Source organism: Raphanus sativus, chromosome 8, assembly GCF_000801105.2.
Source record: "Raphanus sativus cultivar WK10039 chromosome 8, ASM80110v3, whole genome shotgun sequence".
Taxonomy (NCBI): domain Eukaryota; kingdom Viridiplantae; phylum Streptophyta; class Magnoliopsida; order Brassicales; family Brassicaceae; genus Raphanus; species Raphanus sativus.
Genome location: NC_079518.1, coordinates 18,808,086 through 18,826,187, shown reverse-complemented (window position 1 = coordinate 18,826,187; position 18,102 = coordinate 18,808,086).

Sequence of the window (18,102 nt, the reverse complement as noted above, 5' to 3'; positions counted from 1 at the left end):
TAAAACTGGTCAACCAATGATCACTTCTCCTAAGCGCGTCTCTCGCCTCAATAATGTCCCTAGGCCAGGGATGGATCACGCTAATGTGCGGAAGGGGATTTGGAACCGTCCGGAACATCGGGATAAACTCCTCCGCGACGGACGCAGCGTTAAGTCGGACGTAGAAGAAAAATTGTTTCAAATTGTTAAAATTGGAAACAGTTCCCCTTACTACCAGCATCATGGTACGAGGAGTCAGTCGCCAACAGGCCGACTCCTTGTTGTATTGCACCCGCAGAAGTGCCTCAAAATGGTCTTCAGTAAGGGATAGCCTGCGCTCGTAACTCAGAATTACGAGACCGATAAGGATCTCGAAACTCGTGGGGTTCTGCTGGGTTAACGAAACCTGAAACGGTCCAGTACACGGACAATAATCTCAGGAATCGGAAACCAAAGACGGCAGCGCGTCAAAACGGAATACTGTGAAATTCACCCAACACTTGAATCGCCATCAGGGTACGCCACGGTTCCGGCGTGAACTGCGAAGGAGAGACCCCAAAGTAAGACGCTACTTCCACGACCAAGGAAGGGATATCCCCCCTGAAGCCTGCTTCTAGGTACGCCTCGAATATGGCTATCTCGTCGGTACATCCATCATGAGCGCGTTTGAATTCACTCGCACATCGTAGTTCCACCGAGTCAGGAAGAGAATACTTCCTGTGAATCCCCATCAGGTCTCCCTGCCTGATGTCTGATATCGGATCATCCTCGCCCCCATCACCAAAAGAGCAAAACCGACGCTGTCGCAAAGGAGCCATGGGAACGTCTTCACTACCCACTCTCGAAGCTGCTCCTGGAGTCAGAATAGGTGAGGCGAAAGGATCACCGAATAGGTACCGAGGCCTAGCATTACCATCGACATGAGAAGCTGGAATTGCTCCAAAGGGGATCTGATCGTTCGACATTTTTCTCGAGCAAGGGTGATGGTTCTAACTCGGATCTATGTCATTGAAAGGTGCCGGAATATTCATATATATACCTGGAAGGATTTTCCATTTAATCACCAAAGGGGAAAGGAAAATCGGCAAAAAATGTTCATCAATAGAAAAAGGAAGGGAGGGGAAAATCGGAAAATCTCCTATATTCCTCTTCCGGAAAATTTCCAAAACCGTGTCAAGGAGATCTAGCCGTCAACGGCTATCGGCATAGCGGCTAGGGTTTCTCCTTGTTTCCTTTTTCACGATAGCGTATCCATATTACGACATGGATCGAACCCTGAAAAATTACTTCGGTCCTCATCAAGGGTTCCGGTCTGACTTGACGATATATACTGGCCCATATCCTTATGGCAGTATCCTAAAAGCAGGATCTCTTCGTTCATCGACCACTGAAGCAGGAGAAATCACTGTGACTACTTATCTCCTTCCTCCTATCATTCTGTAGGCTGAGCACGAATCGCTTGTACCAGAAAATACCCTAACAGTTTGGCGCTAGAAGGAGGGGCAGTCCTAAACTACGTGACGATGGTGATAGTTGGAAGGGATATTTCATTTATTCCTTGTTGGGTCAAAAACGGTAACAACAAAATTAACGTTCGAAAATATTCCTCAAAAAGATAATTCCCGTAAAAATTACTTAAACTAATTTTTACGATAAAATTCTTGAATAGATTTATCCGCAGCGTCGAAACAAGCTCTGGTTCGTATTGACAACGAAGTTAGCATCAAATCATTTGTAAGAATTGTCGACAGTGTCTTTGCGAAAGGTATCCAAGCATTCAAATCTCTACGAAGAACTTTTCGACAAGATCATGTTCTTGTCGTAAAACTGAAGCTTGAATACTCGGACAACAGGTTCTCGAAACAAAGACTTCAATCCGCGGAACAAGCTCGCTCAATACGAAGCTCGCTCAATACCGAGAGCTCGCTCAATACAAGCTCACTAGCTACAAGCTCACTCGCTACAAGCTCACTCGCTATAGGGAGTGAGCAACAGTAAACCTGTGTCGCTATAGGGAGTGAACTACGGAAAAAGCTGGGTCGCTATAGGGAGTGAGCTACAGGAAAAGCTCGGTCGCTATAGGGAGTGAGCTACAGAAAAGCTGGGTCGCTATAGGGCGTGAGCTACGGAAAAGCTGGGTCGCTATAGGGAGTGAGCTACTGGAAAAGCTCGGTCGCTATTGCGACCGAGCTCACCCGACCCGTCTCGGCGAGGGCCTCGATGTTTTCAATGGTCCAAACATCCGCAAACAAGCATACTAAGAGAATCGTAGCTTCGCAATAGTTTCAAACACTCGGACAACGAACCTCAGTCCACGGCACAAACCCGATCGCGATGACGATCGGGTCACGAACAAGAGCTCGGTTGCTATAGCGATCGGATCACGAGATCACGCTCGGTCGCTATAGCGACCGAGCTTTGATTACATTTCGGTCGCTATAGCAACCGAGCTCCGAACAAAGCTCGGTCGCTATAGCGACCGAGCTGCGGATAGATCTCGGTCGCTATAGCGACCGAAATAGGGACAAAGTTTGGTCGCTATAGCAATCGACCGTGCGTATATCGATCATTTTCCGAAACGTCCGAAGTCTTCCGAAACGACGATACGACTTAAAACTATGCATTCTCGACTCTCCGTATAGTCGTTCTCCGCGATTAAATATTTCCTGATCTCTCGATCAAACGGAATCGTCCTAGGATCTGCGACTCAATTAGGTTTAGCCATATGGGCATCACTTTTCCAGAGCAAACTTAGCACTTAGAGCATTTTAGGCAACTTTTCATTTTCGTTTTTCGAGCTGCGACTCAATTAGGTTTAGCCACCTTCGGGTATTAGTACTAGGATCTCGCCGACAGCTCTCGTAGCCGAAGCACGTTATCATGTTGTTGTTACGCAGATTCGGAATAAAATCCTTCTTGCTCTCTTTTTACGATTTTATTTTTATTTTCCGTTATTGTCGTGTTCTATATGCTTGACGTGTGGTTTCTCAGAAATCCAGGAATCTGGGAAATTAGAGTTTTCCTACTTTCCTAAAATATACGAAATATTGACGGTGCGAATTTTGGTTCCCACAGTTTGGCGCTAGAAGGAAGGGGTCACGGATTATTCTTACTCATAGCCACTAAACGCTTGATCAAAAAGACGTACAGATATATAAAAGACAAACTCGCAGCACTGACTTCCCCAATGGTCAACGCTTAGGCAAACGCCGTAGTGTTCAACAAAATCGAAAACTTAGTCGTAACCTTCCGTCACAAGAAGAGCACTAAAACAAGCTCGTGGTTTTTCCTCCAAACACAAAGGGCAACAATAAAATCTTTCCAACCCTGTGAAATTCTTCTTATTTCCGAGTTGGAAAAATCTCGGCGCATAAGGGTTCGACCCAGACGATTTCTTCGAAAACATTTTGGAAAAGTAAAACTCGCTCCCCCAATCACGGCGGGAAAACCCTAGGTTACTCGCAGAAAATTAAACTAAGAGACAAGCTTGGTCGCAATAGCGACCGAGCAACGAGCCAAGCTCGGTCGCTATAGCGACTGAGCTCGAAGATAAGCTCGGTTGCTATAGCGACCGAGCACTGAGACAAGTTCAGTCGCTATAGCGAGCCAATCTTGGTCGCTATAGCGACCCAGCCCCAAGATGAATCCTTCTCTGAGTTCCTCTTTGAATCCTCTTCGAAACGCCTTTAATTTCATCTCAATCGGAGTTTCCGTTGAGATTTTACGACGAAAACAAGTTGGACTCGTCTTGGCTCCTTTCCACTCGCTATAGCGAGCGAGACACATCCTCACACGCTATAGCAACCTGTCAGGCCTCAAAGGAGTCGTCCTTTGTGTTCTCCTTTGATTCCTCTTCGAAACGCTTTTCGTTTCGTCTCAATCGGAGTTTCCGTTGAGATTTTATGACGAAAACAAGTTGGACTCGTCTTGGCTCCCTTCCACTCGCTATAGCGACCGAGACACATCCTCACTCGCTATAGCGACCTGTCAGGCCTCAAAGGATTCCTCCTTTGTGTTCTCCTTTGATTACTCTTCGAAACGCTTTTCGTTTTGTCTCAATCGGAGTTTCCGTTGAGATTTTACGACGAAAACAAGTGGGACTCGTCTCGGCTTGCTGTCACTCGATGACGCCGGACGGCCAGACCGATGTCACGGTCCTAGGCGCCGGGCTGCGGGTCGATCAGCGAGTGCGGCCGATTCCTTGTGAAACCACTAGTCCAATCACATACTTTGCATCCTCGCTCGAAGCCACACCCATTTCTTTTCGATCAGAACGATCGGGAAAGTTACGGAAAAACTCGGAAGGTCCGGCTGACGAATGGATTGCAATTCATCGTATAAAACGATTACGGTTACTCTAAAACACTAATCATCTTAACTATACAAGGAATTGGGATTCCTTTTGAAGACCGATACCATTACCGTACTTCTTCCGAACAACTCTTCCGAGCAACTCCCGTTGCGAATGTGGTTTGTCTCCACTCTGTAGAGTGATTTCTATAAAATCACTCCAAACTTAAAACGGTTAACGAAGACTAAACAAAGCCAAAACGAGAGATCGTATCCCTCACTGCTAAGACGTTTTCTGACACCTAAGATTTCGCTCGTTGCGGACTCTCGACTTTTGTCTACTAATCTTACTTTCGAAAAACTACTCAAACTCCTTCAGATGAATCCCACGGAAAAGAGAAAATTTATGATTAAGATTAGTCACCAAAATTACACCGTGGGACGCCGTGCCTGCACACCATGTCTTTCCACACAAATCATTCGACTTCGAATCTTGTTACCTGTTGGAAAGCTTCAGCCTCAATCCACTTCGTGAAATAGTCTGTTAGGACTAAGAGGAAGCGTAGCTTCTTCTTTCCACTTCCTGACACTACTAGTGGTCCTACGATGTCCATGGACCACCTCATAAATGGGTAAGGAGTGGATATGTTGGATAGCTTTTCCGCAGGTTGGTGTATAATCGGTGCATGCCTCTGGCATTTGTCGCATGATGAAGAGTAGACCTCACAGTCTGGTAGGCCAGAAATAGCCCTGTCTTTTGATTCTGATAGCTAGAGCTCTGCCACGGCGTGGTTTCCACAGGAGCCGTCGTGCATTTCCTTCATGATTTTCATAGCAACGAGGCCATGGACGCATTTTAGGTAAGGTCCGGAAACACTTCGTTTGTGGAGGGCAGAATTGATTATGCAGTATGTTGCGCTTAATGCTTTGAGTTTTCGAGCCTCCCATTTATTGGGTGGAGTTTTTCCTTCTAGAATATATTGCATGATTGGTATTCTCCAGTCCTCTCTCCCTACAATTTTGTTATGAAGAGACGAGGGAGGTTCCTGTTCAGGATCTGGTGTCGTGGTGCCCCCGGAGATATTCGCAGGATTAGGCTCCAGGGAGTCTGAATTCTGAGGAATATCTCCAATTCCCTCTTTGTTCTCCGGGGTCTGGGTGGTGCCCCCAGATGAGTTTTCAAGAGCGGAGCGACTTCTAGTTTTGACTCTGCAGACGAGTGGGTCCGAGGTCTGGATGGTGCCCCCGGAGGTATTCGTGGGATTTGGCTCCAGGGAGTCTGAATTTCGGGGAATACCTTCGTTTTTGTCGTTGTTCTCGTACGTATGCTTTTTAAAGCTGCGTATTTTGGTTTTTGGGAACCAGAATGTTGTGAGAACTTGGGTAGCTACCGTTTCAGGGTAGTTACCCTCTGTTTGCTCTTTTGGCTTGCTGTCTATCTCAGCTTTAGTAGCTATGTCGATACTTGGCTTTCCGATTCCTTCCACGGGTATAATCCGTTTTACGAGAGGGTCTGTTGTGGAGGCTAAAGCAGCCAACGCATCTGCTGAGGAGTTCTCTCCTCGTGGGATCCTTGTTAGCTCGAATTTGTCGAACTGCCTAGTGAGGTTCTGGACCACCTCGAGATATGCCCCCATTCTTTCGTCCCTCGTTTCATATTCACTGTGGAACTGGCTAGCTACTAGCTGCGAGTCACTATAAGCGTTTAGCTCTCGAATTCCGAGGCTTAGAGCGAGTTTTAAGCCAGCGATTAGTGCTTCGTATTCGGCTTCATTGTTGGAAGCGCTGAATCCGAGCCTGTAGGATTGTTCGATGGTCCTCCAGCTGAGGACGTTAGCCTTAGTCCGACACCTGATCCTTGTTTTGATGAGGCTCCGTCGACATACAGGCTCCGAGTTTAATTGCTCAGATGCTAGCTCAATGACAAAATCGGCAAGGACCTGAGCCTTTGCTGTTGCTCGAGGTCTGTATTCGATGTCATATTCACTGAGCTCTATGGCCCATTTAGCCAATCGTCCTGATTGGCTGGGACTGTGCAATATCATTCGTAATGGTTGTGAAGTCATTACGACGATCAAGTGCGATTGGAAGTAGGGTCGTAATTTCCTGGCAGCTGTTACGACCGCTAGCGCTAACTTTTCCATAGTAGGGTACCTTGTTTCGGCGTCTATCAAACTCTTGCTGGTGTAATAGACAGGTCTCTGTTTGTTTTGCTCCTCTCGTACCAGCACGCCACTAACCGCTGCGGTTGATACGGCGAGGTATAGATACAATGGTTCTCCTATTACTGGTTTGGACAGGATCGGAGGTTCAGAGAGGTAGGGTTTCAATTGCTTGAATGCTTCTTCACATTTCTCGTCCCATAAGAACTTCTTATTATCGTTTAGAAGTTTATAGAACGGGAGGCACTTATCGGTGGACCTGGATATGAATCAATTTAATGCTGCGATTTGTCCAGTCAATCGCTGTACCTCTCTGGTTGTCTTAGGTGACGGCATTTCCAGGAAGGTCGTTATCTGCTGCGGGTTGGCCTCAATGCCTCTTTCGGTTACGAGGTATCCGAGGAACTCGCCCGAGGGTACCCCGAAGGTACATTTAGCGGGATTGAGCTTCATATCGTATTTGTTAAGGATATCGAAGCATTCCCTTAAGTGGGAGATATGGTCTTCTCCAGCTGAGGACTTCGTCAGTTTAGACCTCCATGGTTTTTCCGAGTTGTCCATTATGGGAACCGAAATTCGCACTGTCGATTTTAGTTAAGTTTAAACGTAGGAAAACTAAGTTGACCTAGTTTTCCCCGAGGATCCCGGCTATCTGCTGGGCCACGCACGACGAAGTTAATACGAGTTTAGTTTGGGAATAAATGCGTAAAATAAAGAGAGCAAAGAAAGAATCTTATTTCCGAATTCGCGGAGAGCGTTTGAACAACAGGTTGAGATCTCGGCCGCAAGAGCTGTCGATCGTCGCTAGTCTCAAACCTAGATCTAACCTAGTTGAGTCGCAGCTCGCTAAAAAGGAAATAAAAGCCTAAGTTCTAAGTTGCTATAGGGTGGTTTCTTTCTTCTAATTTCGGATCCCCCTTCCTCTGCTCCTAGCCTTGCTTATATACTCCCATATGACGGTCTATTCTTGATGGGCTGAGTCTTCCGCGAGCTGGGATTTTTCCATTTTCGTCGGCCTTCGTGTTTATCGGGAAGTTGACATTTATCCTTTCGAAAATTTGACATTTATCCTTTCGGAAGTTTAACATTTATCTTGTTATGTGAAGATAATTGTAAACCGTCGTATCTATCTTTTAGAAAATCGTAAATGGGCCGTCCGATCGGGTTTGGTCCCTTTCGGGCCGTCTTCCGGACTTCCGTTGTTTTCTACGATTTCTCTGAAAGAATGCTCCTACTTGGATGTCGAGTCTTTCGGAAGATCTTCGATCCATTGTTGAGGCGAATGGTGTTTTAAGATAACCATCACTGTTTTATGTGAAGTCTTTCTGTCCATTGACGTCTTACAGGTTCTCCAAAATCTTGAAGCAGGAAAAGGAGTTTTGTTTGCGGGATCTCAGAAAGTCGCAAAACACGGATTTCTGGCGACCCGGGGGCCTAGAACTTACGCACGAAGACTAGCCGCCGACGACCCGAGCCAGCACGAGGCTAGCCGCCCGGCGACCACGGCCGGCACGGGCGCTAGCCGCCGGCGGCTACGGCCAGCACGGGGCTAGCCGCCCGGCGGCCACGGCCAGCACGGGTGCTAGCCGCCGCCGGCCACGGCCAGCACGGGGGCTAGCCGCCCGGCGGCCACGGACAGCACGGGCGCTAGCCGCCGGCGGCTACGGCCAGCATGGGGGCTAGCTGCCCGGCGGCCACGGCCAGCACGGGCGCTAGCCGCGGCGGCTACGGCCAGCACGGGGCTAGCCGCCCGCAACCACGGCCAGCACGGGCGCTAGCCGCCGGCGGCCACGGCCAGCACGGGGGCTAGCCGCCCAGCGGCACGGCCAGCACGGGCGCTAGTCGCCGGCGGCTATGGCCAGCACGGGGGCTAGCCGCCCGGCGGCCACGGCCGCGACCGGAGTCGTCTGCTCGGTTCCTTCGGCTTGTGCGTGTTTTTTGCGTTCTTTTTAGTTTTCCGTAGGTTTTCCTCGTGTAGAAAACGTTTCTAGCCGTTGATTTCGAGATGATTAATCTCGAACTTAATATTTTTCCAAGGTTTCTCGATTAACAATTAGTCTCTCGAGGTTGCTCTAACATCTTTCATGTTTTTTCCGAGACTTTCGAAATCGATTTCGTCTTGACCGATTTTGACCCCAACAGTTAGCCCCCCAGCTAGCTATGAGCCGTAGGGTTTGTAGGTCCTAGCTTGCGGTATGGTTCGTGAGGAAAGTATGAGACGAAATCGTGTCGAAGGTCGGGGTGAATAGTCAAATCCTTGCCTATAAAGACTTGTGAATTCTTTACCATTCTTATTTCACCCAAGAATCTTAAGTTAATCTCTCTCTTGCAAATTCTCTCTCTACCTTTAAGAAAAGAATGACTTCAAGATCAAAATCCTCGAGGAGGCAGTCTCACTCGTCTTCGGATAGTTTCCATGCCGAGGAGGAAGTTCCAAAACCCGAGGTTCCAGAGATTGACAGGAGAGCGTATTGCGACCCGTCTTCAGGTTCTGATGCTCCCCTTCCCGTGATCCCGATTCCCCGGCGACCTCTGAGGCGCGTAAGGAAACTGACTCGCCGAGCGAAGTATCCCCTGAATATCTCGGAACTCTTCGAGAGTTTTATGAGGTTCCGAAGGGAGTCATGTTTCGCATTCCTCGTGGGAATGAGAGTTCAGAGCATCCTCCGAAGGGTTACTTTACTTGCTACGAGGCGTTCCTGACGCAATGCCGACTGTGGTTCCCAATCCCTGGGGTCATTGTTCAGGCTCTCGACCGTTTCGGAATCGTAATCAGCCAGCTGAACGTGCCGGCTTTGGAAAGCTGGCTTGCGTTGTGATTTTGAGTTACGAGTTAGGGATGGACCTTAGCCCTGCTGACTTCGAAGGGTGTGGAACTCCAAGACGACGAGCATCAATGGAGTATACTCCATGAAGGCGAGGACTTTTTCGGTAATCCATGGAGTCACCTCGCACGCCAAGGATTACGTTGACCGTTTCTTTTTCGTGAGGATAGATGGAGAGTCTGTCGAGGAAGGCTTTCTCCACCTATTCCCGACGGACTGGTTGTACCAACGAGGTAAGATTGTCGCATCCCCTTCTTAGAATCCGAAAAGCGAGTACTGAACGTGTGTGTTTTTTTTTTTTTGTTCAGAGAACAGGTGTCTCGCGCATGTTCCTTCCGATCTTTCGACCAAGAGACATTTTTAGGACAATGCCTTGTTCCTGGAACTCCTTTACTCTTGACCGGATTCGAGGGGCGGTCGCGCTTCACCGATCGCGGGCGGTACGCGGCCCTGTGTCAATGATGGATCCTACGTTTTTGCCCCTTCAAGGCGGAGGCGGAGATCTCGGAAGGATAAAGGGATTGCTTTCGAGGCCTCGTCGGGAAATGGTGAGCTGCCGAGATACGATCCTGACTTCACTACAGAGGGTGTTCCTCCCCCGGTGACTTCTTTGATGAACTCCCTCCGGCGTTTTCCCGTGACGAGTCTTTGGACAACGAGGAGAGGGACAAGGTGACTGCGGAGGGTGCTCGCTTGGTCAACGAGGTTTGTTTTCGAAACTTGAGTAAATCCCCTTTCTTTTTATTTGACCTCGACTTCTTTGCAGGCCGTGAGAGTGTGGAACGCATCGATCGATGGAAGTTTCCGTACTGCCCGGCTGGCCCGTTCAAAGCGGAGGAAACGGAAAGGGAATTCGCCAAGTATCGGTTGGAGGTGGAGGAGCAAAAACGCCGGCAAGCCGAGGTCCAGGCTCGAGCCCTCGTTCGTGCGGAAAGGAGCGGGCGGAGAAGAGCTGCCGCCGAGCTGAACCGAAGGGCCGAAATTTTCTCTACCGAATTCGAAGCGTACAAAGAGGCTCAGGACTTTGTAGGCGATTTTCGCGAGTCGTGGTTCGGTCGGTACTCTACACAAGATGCAGCGTGAGGGTTTCTCTCTTTCCGGCGAACTTGCCGCGATGGATGGCTCGATGAGAATATGCGCTAACGCCGAATCCTTTGTTCCTCCGATCGAAGGGAGAATTCGAGAGTTGTGGAATCCTATCCAAGTCTCGGAAGATACGGCGGATGTAGGCGCGGGTTTGAATGCAGGCGACGGGGGTGAAGAGGTCGACCAGCCCGACTCCTCGTTTGGAATATCTCTAACCGATTGTTATGCATTCGATTATAATTTGTGATAGGCCAAGTGTGGCTGTTTGTATGTATGTGTTGCGACCCTTAGGAGGTCGCGTGACTTTGTGTTTCTCGGGATTGGCCGTTGGTGGCTTTTGAATCCCTGCTATGATGCTTTTATGAATTCTGCGTTTTGATTTACACTTTCGTCAAGTGTAGAGGTTTGAATACGTGCAGTCACTTCGTATTCAATCTCTTTTTTTGTCGCTTGATCCGTAGGTTACTTTGTAGCGAACGTTAGGTTTGTAAGCGATAAGAGGCAAATTTTGGAATCTCGTATTCTGGATACTTATGCCTATGAGATGTCTTAGATACCAGCAAGGCCGGGTTTAGGGCAAGACCTAGGTCTACTTTCGGACTGAAGCTGTGCGATGACAAATCGGCTTTCGTTTTGCCTGTTTGCGATTTCGACCTGACTCGTACCGTTTTAGAATCTGCGAAGTGCTTATCGGCTTATATGATTCGTTTGGATACGAGTCGAGCTACTTCCTTTACGAAGAGCTAACCAAAATTTGGATTTTTTTGTATAGCGCGCTATGGTATCCTTGTCGGATGCAAGGACTTCGTTAGAAGCCAGACTACGAATTTGATTGAGTGAAACGTTTCTATGTTTTTCCGTCGGGGCCAATCCATGGAAATGAACTTTAGAGTCGCGGAGACTGTTTGATAGAGTTTTTTAGAGTCGCGGATGGACTGTTTGGAGGAGAATGGAGAATCAAGACTTTTGGGAACTAACGACGTCTCGCGTTCCTCAAAGATATTGATTTTTTTTTCCGTAATGTTTATGCGTTGAGTAAGAATTTGAATTAAAGACTTTATAATGTAGAGTACATGTGAAAAGTATTTTGCGGGAGTAAAGGATGTTTGTCCCATCTTCCCCCCCCCCCCCCTTTTTGGTGAGGGGGATAGCTGAACTCGTCGGGTTGCGACGAGCTGCCTACGTACCTCTTGCGAGGATCAAGCCATCTCGTAGTTCTGTTTCTATCGCGGTCGCTATTACTCCACGATTTCCGGCGCCTTGACTGTTTCAGCTAAGTCGGTGGTCGCGTTGGGGTTAGGTCATCCGTTCTTTCTTCGGCGATGGACTCGAGGATTTCCCGCTATCCTGAGTTGTGGCCTGTTCGGAAAAATCCGAGCTGTTCTTTGCTGAGTTCTCGGAGATACTCAGATGCTTCTTAGTTCGCTTCGGTTAGCTACTGGGGCGTTCCGATTGCTGCAATTTATGTTCGGCCAGGAAGCAGAGTCGCGACTGTTTTTGGCTTCCCCAGATTACCGCTGTTAGTCGGTGTTGGAAACTTGACGCTGAGATGGTAAGTGGACGGGAATGCCTTCATGGCGTTTATCCAAGGAGTTCCCATTATGGCGTTATAGATAGCCGGGTTATCCACTACCGCGAATTCGACGATCTTCGTGACTTCTTTAGCCATGACCGGGAGTCTGATTTTTCGAGGTTATGGACGTGACGCCCGAGAATCCAGTCAACGGTCTTGGTTCTGGGATGACTTCTCCGAGGGTATGTTCATCTCTGCAGAGTGTCGCGGAACATGATGTTGACCGTGCTTCATGTGTCGATGAGGATGCGGCCGACTTCGAGATCCTGAATCACCAAGTCGATGACCAGAGATCGTAGTGGGGTTTATCGAGTCTGCCTGTATCCTGTTCTCGAAGATGATTGCGTGATTGGGAACGTCGTCCTCTGGACACCATCTGGGGCTTGTTTCGGCCCTCCGTCCGTAGGCTTTGATCGACGAAACGGAGTCCTGGTAAAAATGCGATCCTCCGATGATCATGTTGATCCTTTGGCGGTTGTTGTTGTTTCCTTCGCCGTCTTGTCTCCGTCCGCGTTTTCGCCCGATTGAGTTCCAGGAGCGTTATTCTCGGGATTGCTCCGTCGGTCTTCGGCGGACGGTCAGAATCTAGGAGCAGGTCTTTCACGCTCCTGACTGTGGCTAGTTCGCTGGCAAGCAGCTTCGTAATGAGTCTAGCGCCGAGGACTTTGCAGTTGGCGGTGGAGTGACCTCTTGTCTGATGGAACTCGCAGCTGGAATTGTCCTTGTACGAGTTCCGCGTCCAAGTGTTTCCGGCGGTCCTTCCTTGTTCGGAATTGACGGCGTAGTTATGTTTGCATTGGACGTCTTCCCCTTCGTGATGGACGTACTTGTCGTTACGAGAGGTTTTCTTCTTGTCGGATGCTTTCTGCGGTCCATGCTTTTGCGCTAGGACTATCATCTCTTCTTCCATGATGATGAAATCCGTCGCCTTGTGGAGAGTGTCCTGGATGGTGCGTGGCCTCTCCAAAGAAATCCACTTTCGGAATTTCGATTTGTACCAGAGGTTTTTCTCAGGGCGTCGATGGCGACTCTGTCGCTGAGGCCTGTTACCCTGGACATCACGAGTTTGAACCTCCTTATGTAGTCGCGGAGCGGTTCATCTTCCTTTTGAATTAGACTCCAAAGGTCTACGTCGGAAGTTTCCCTGTCCATGAACATGGAGAACTGCTTCAGAAAAGCTGAAGCAAGCTGGCGGAAACTTCCGATGGAGTTTCTTTTCAAGTGTGAGAACCACTTGAGCGCAGCACCTCTGCGGTTCTCGACGAATAGGAGACAGCAGCCGACGTCCTTTTCCTGCTCCGGAAGTTTAGACCTCGCCATCGCAATCTGGAAGGACTGCAGATGTGCCTTCGGATCTGTGGTTCCGTCGTAGGTGGGAAGCTTTATTTTCCCGGGATCTGAGACTCGTGCATCCGTGATTCGAGAGTGAACGGGGTCTTTCTCGATTCCTCGAGGAGCAGGTCGATCTCGGGGCAGTGCTGGTTGCATGGTGAATCTGCGATTTTACCGCTTTCACCTCGGCTGCAGTTTTTGCGATGTACTCGCGCAAATCATGGATCTCGTTGGCGCCATTTGCGCTCCTTTGTCTACGTTGGCTGCGATAGGCCCGAGTCTGGTCTTCAGCCAACCTCTCTTGCTCTGACCAGTAGAGGTCTTCTTCCTCTTCTGTCATGGGTTTTTCGAAGGCTGCCGCCAGTCGAGCTGACTGACTTCGGGTCCTTTTGTGGTGGATGTCGGCTCTAGGGTGGTTTCTTTCTTCTGATTTCGGATCCCCCTTCCTCTGCTCCTAGCTTGCTTATATACTCCCATATGAGGGTCTATTCTTGATGGGCTGAGTCTGCCGCGAGCTGGGCTTTTTCCATTTTCGTCGGCTTTCGTGTTTATCGGGAAAGTTGACATTTATCCTTTCGGAAATTTGACATTTATCCTTTCGGAAGTTTAACATTTATCTTGTTATGTGAAGATAATTGTAAACCGTCGTATCTATCTTTTAGAAAATCGTAAATGGGCCGTCCGATCGGGTTTGGTCCCTTTCGGCCGTCTTCCGGACTTCCGTTGTTTTCTACGATTTCTTTGAAAGAATGCTCCTACTTGGATGTCGAGTCTTTCGGAAGATCTTCGATCCATTGCTGAGGCGAATGGTGTTTTAAGATAACCATCCACCGTTTTATACGAAGTCTTTCTGTCCGTTGATGTCTTACGGGTTCTCCGAAATCTTGGAGCAGGAAAAGGAGTTTTGTTTGCGGGATCTCGGAAAGTCGCCAAAACACGGATTTCTGGCGACCCGGGGGCCTAGAACTTACGCACGAAGACTAGCCGCCCGACAACCTGAGCCAGCACGGGGCTAGCCACCCGGCACGGGCGCTAGCCGCCGGAGGCTACGGCCAATACGGGGGTTAGCCGCCGGCGGCTACGGCTAGCACGGGGCTAGCCGCCCGGCGGCCACGGCCAGCACGGGCGCTAGCCGCCGGCGCTACGGCCAGCACAGGGGCTATCCACCCGGCGACTACGGCCAGCACGGGCGCTAGCCGCCGGCGGCCACGGCCAGCACGGGGGCCAGCCGCCCGGCGGCCACGGCCAGAACGGGCGCTAGTCGTCGGCGGCTACGGCCAGCACGGGGGCTAGCCGCCCGGCGGCCACGGCCGCGACCGGAGTCGTCTGCTCGGTTCCTTCGGCTTGTGCGTGTTTTTGCGTTCTTTTTAGTTTTCCGTAGGTTTTTCCTCGTGTAGAAAACATTTCTAGCTGTTGATTTCGAGATGATTAATCTCGAACTTAATATTTTTCCAAGGTTTCTCGATTAACAATTAGTCTCTCGAGGTTGCTCTAACATCTTTCATGTTTTTCCGAGACTTTCGGACATCGATTTCGTCTTGACCGATTTTGACCCCAACATCCATCGAACATCTTATTCACTAGCCTCTGGTAAGTGGCTCCTTCGTTCTTCAACCCGAATGGCATAACTTTGTAGCAATAGGTTCCCCGTTCGGTTATGAATGCCGTTTTTTCTTGATCTTCAGGATCCATCATGATTTGATTGTACCCTGAAAAAGCATCCATGAAGGACATGAGTCGATGGCCAGCTGTCGCTTCGACTAGGCGGTCGATGTGAGGTAACGGGAAACTGTCTTTGGGACAAGCCTTGTTTAGGTCAGTAAAATCTACACAGATTCTCCATTTCCCGTTTTTCTTTTTTACAACTACCGGGTTAGCTAACCAGTCAGGGTAGTGCACCTCTCGAATAGACCCAGCTTTCGTAAGTCGGTCAACTTCGTCGTTAACGGCTTGAGCCTTTTCGAGGCCCAGCTTGCGATGCTTTTGTTTGATCGGTTTGAAAGTGGGGTCTACTTTTAGTTTATGGGTGGTGACATTCGGATCTATACCTTTCATGTCATTGGTGGTCCATGCAAAGGTTTTGACATTGATTTTTAGGAAGTCAATGAGCTCCTTTTTTGTCTCAAGGGGTAGCTCAGATCCGATGCTCACCTGTCTTTCAGGATTTGAGTCGTCGATGCAAACTTTCTCGGTGAGGTTCCTAGGGGGACCTCAAATATTTTGTTGCATCTCACGACCCTCCTGGATCTGTAATTGCTATTGGGGGGATTTTTTGAGGATTTCGAATCCTCCCAGGTAACAGATCCTGGAGATCTTCTGGCTACCATGTACGGTAGCTATCCCTTCAGGTGTCGGGAATTTCACGCATTGATGATAAGTTGAGGCCACTGCTTTCATCTTATGGATCCAGGGTCTTCCAAGGATCGCAAGGATTGGGAAGGTCTGTCGATGATTACTAAATTGTTCATTTTCATTATTCTGCCAGCTATGATTGGGAGTTTGATAGTTCCCAATGAGGTAGCTGTTTCTCCGGAAAAGCCTACGAGATTAGCTTTCTGGCCAATAATTTCGTAGTCGTCTATATCCATCCCTTTCAAGGTGTTGTAGAAAATAAGATCGACAGAGCTTCCTGTATTTATCATAAGCTTAGGAACCTCATACCCTGCGACGTTCAGGGTGACAATCAGGGCATCGTCGTGCGGCCTGTCGAGGTCTGACGTCTCGTTTTCCCAAAAAGAAATCTTAGTGTTAGACTCGGGGTTGGGAGGCTTAGGTCTAGTGTTAGACACAGCCTTCCGCCCGTGATTTTTAATAGAATTAACGGAGTCTTGACACATATTGGATCCTCCAAGGATACAGTCCACCCTCGAGTCGGGGCCCGATTGAGGTAACGGTTTGCTCAAGAGGGCCTCGATTTGTAGGCTTTTTCCTTGGGGGAATTTTCCAAGAATCATATCGACTCTTTTCTTGGGAGCTGGAGGTGGTGAATCTGTCTCCTTCTCAGGTGACCTTTCGCATTTTGGAGAGGTATCTCTGGAACCTCTTTTCTGATAGGGCAGTGGCTTTTTGAGGTCCACGTCCTTTATTTCTCCGGCTGCGAATTTAGCTGCCAGCTGTCATTGGAGGTCCCATCATTCCTCAGTTGAGTGCCCTTCTCGATCGTGATAAGAGCAATGTTTGTTCTTATCGAAGCCTTTTGACCAGGGGGCTTTAGTCGTCGTGGCGACATGTTTCTCTTCCTTATCTTCCTTGACTGCATAAGAATGCTCTTCATGAGTCTGGTTGTTTCGGAAGTACCCCTTTTTGTGAGGTCCTTTTGCTTCCGAGGATTCACCCTTCGGGTGATTCTGAGCTTTCTTGTGGAGTTTATCCAGTGCAGCTGTCTCTTCCTCCAAGGTAACATATCTGGTGGCTTTATGAAGAGCATCATCGATAGTCGGGGGAGGATTGAGTGTTAGCTCCGACCAGAGTTCCGATTTATACCATAGACCTCTTCTAAGGGCCTCGATGGCGACTTACTGCTCTTACTGCTCCGAATTTCTCGATGTAGACTCGTAGCGAGTCTACCATTCCTTGTCTGACTTTCCAGAGGTCAGCCTCAGATGCTTGTTTCAGGATATGGGTCGAGTACTGCTTCATGAAAGCATTAGTTAACTGATCGAAATTGTCTATCGAGGCTGGTTCAAGACCAGAGAACCACTAGAGGGCTGTTCCAACCAGGTTTTCGGCGAATGTCCTGCAGTAACCTGCTTCACATTCTTCTTTCGTAAAAATGGGCTTTCACGATAGCTAATCGGAAGGCTCTCAAATAGGCCTTTGAGTCGGAGGTCCCATCGTATTCTTGGATTCTAATTTTTCGGGTGTCTCTTATGTAAGAGCTGGCGATTCTGTCAATGAATGGAGTCCCACGGGTTTCTTCAATTAAACTCTCGATTTCGGGAGCTGAGTTCGTTGCCTTATGGACTTGAGCATTCAACTTTTGGAGAGCTGCGTGAGTTTGCTCCATATATCTGCGAATGGCGTCAGGTCCCTCTAGAGGAAGGACAGTCGGGTCATTATCAGGTACCCGACAGATAGGTTCCTGACGGAATCTGGTTCGGTCATTTTCCCATGCAGCTGGTGGGCTAGATCGCTCACCGGCTCTTGGGTTATCGGTATCTGTCCTTTGATGTCCGTCCGTATTTGGGATCGAACTTCTGGTTTGATAAACCGAAGCTGATGTTCTGCCCCCGGATGGAATGGACACTCCTACTCCGGACCTGAAAATAGGTGGCGGAGGTGGCAAGCGAGCGCTCCGGTCAGCAATCTGATTGGGCGTAGAGCTGGTTGTCGCTACGTTACTTCCCATAGCACTAGTGATGGGCGGGTTAAACGCGGGAACTGTCCCAGCATGAGGTGTCTGAAAAGCAGGTCCCTGTTCTTCTGGAACAGTGCTATAAGGAGAGAAATCTAAATGTCCTCGGGGGAACGAGGGGTCAGTCAATCAATCTTGGAAAGTGACTCCCGGACCTTGACGTTGCGGAGGTTGGGTTGTAGCGGTTAGAGATCTAGTTATCTCTTCGAATCGTTGCTGCCGAACAGCTAGCTGATGCATTGTACGCTCATTCTCTTAAGCTTTGTCTACTAACTGCATCATCATCTGGCGAATCTTAGAAAGCTGAGCCTCCAATTGATTCAGAGCGGTTTGCTGCTGAGGATTCTCGGTGACTGGAAGCCCAGAGTTAGTTCCACTGGAAGATCTTGGGTTAGTTATTCCAGTGGTGGTCTGGGTCGATCGAGCGCTAGCCAAAGGCTGCTGCCCGGATCGGTGGTCGCCAGTCGAGGCTCCGGAGTTAGGAGACTAGAGTCTCCATCG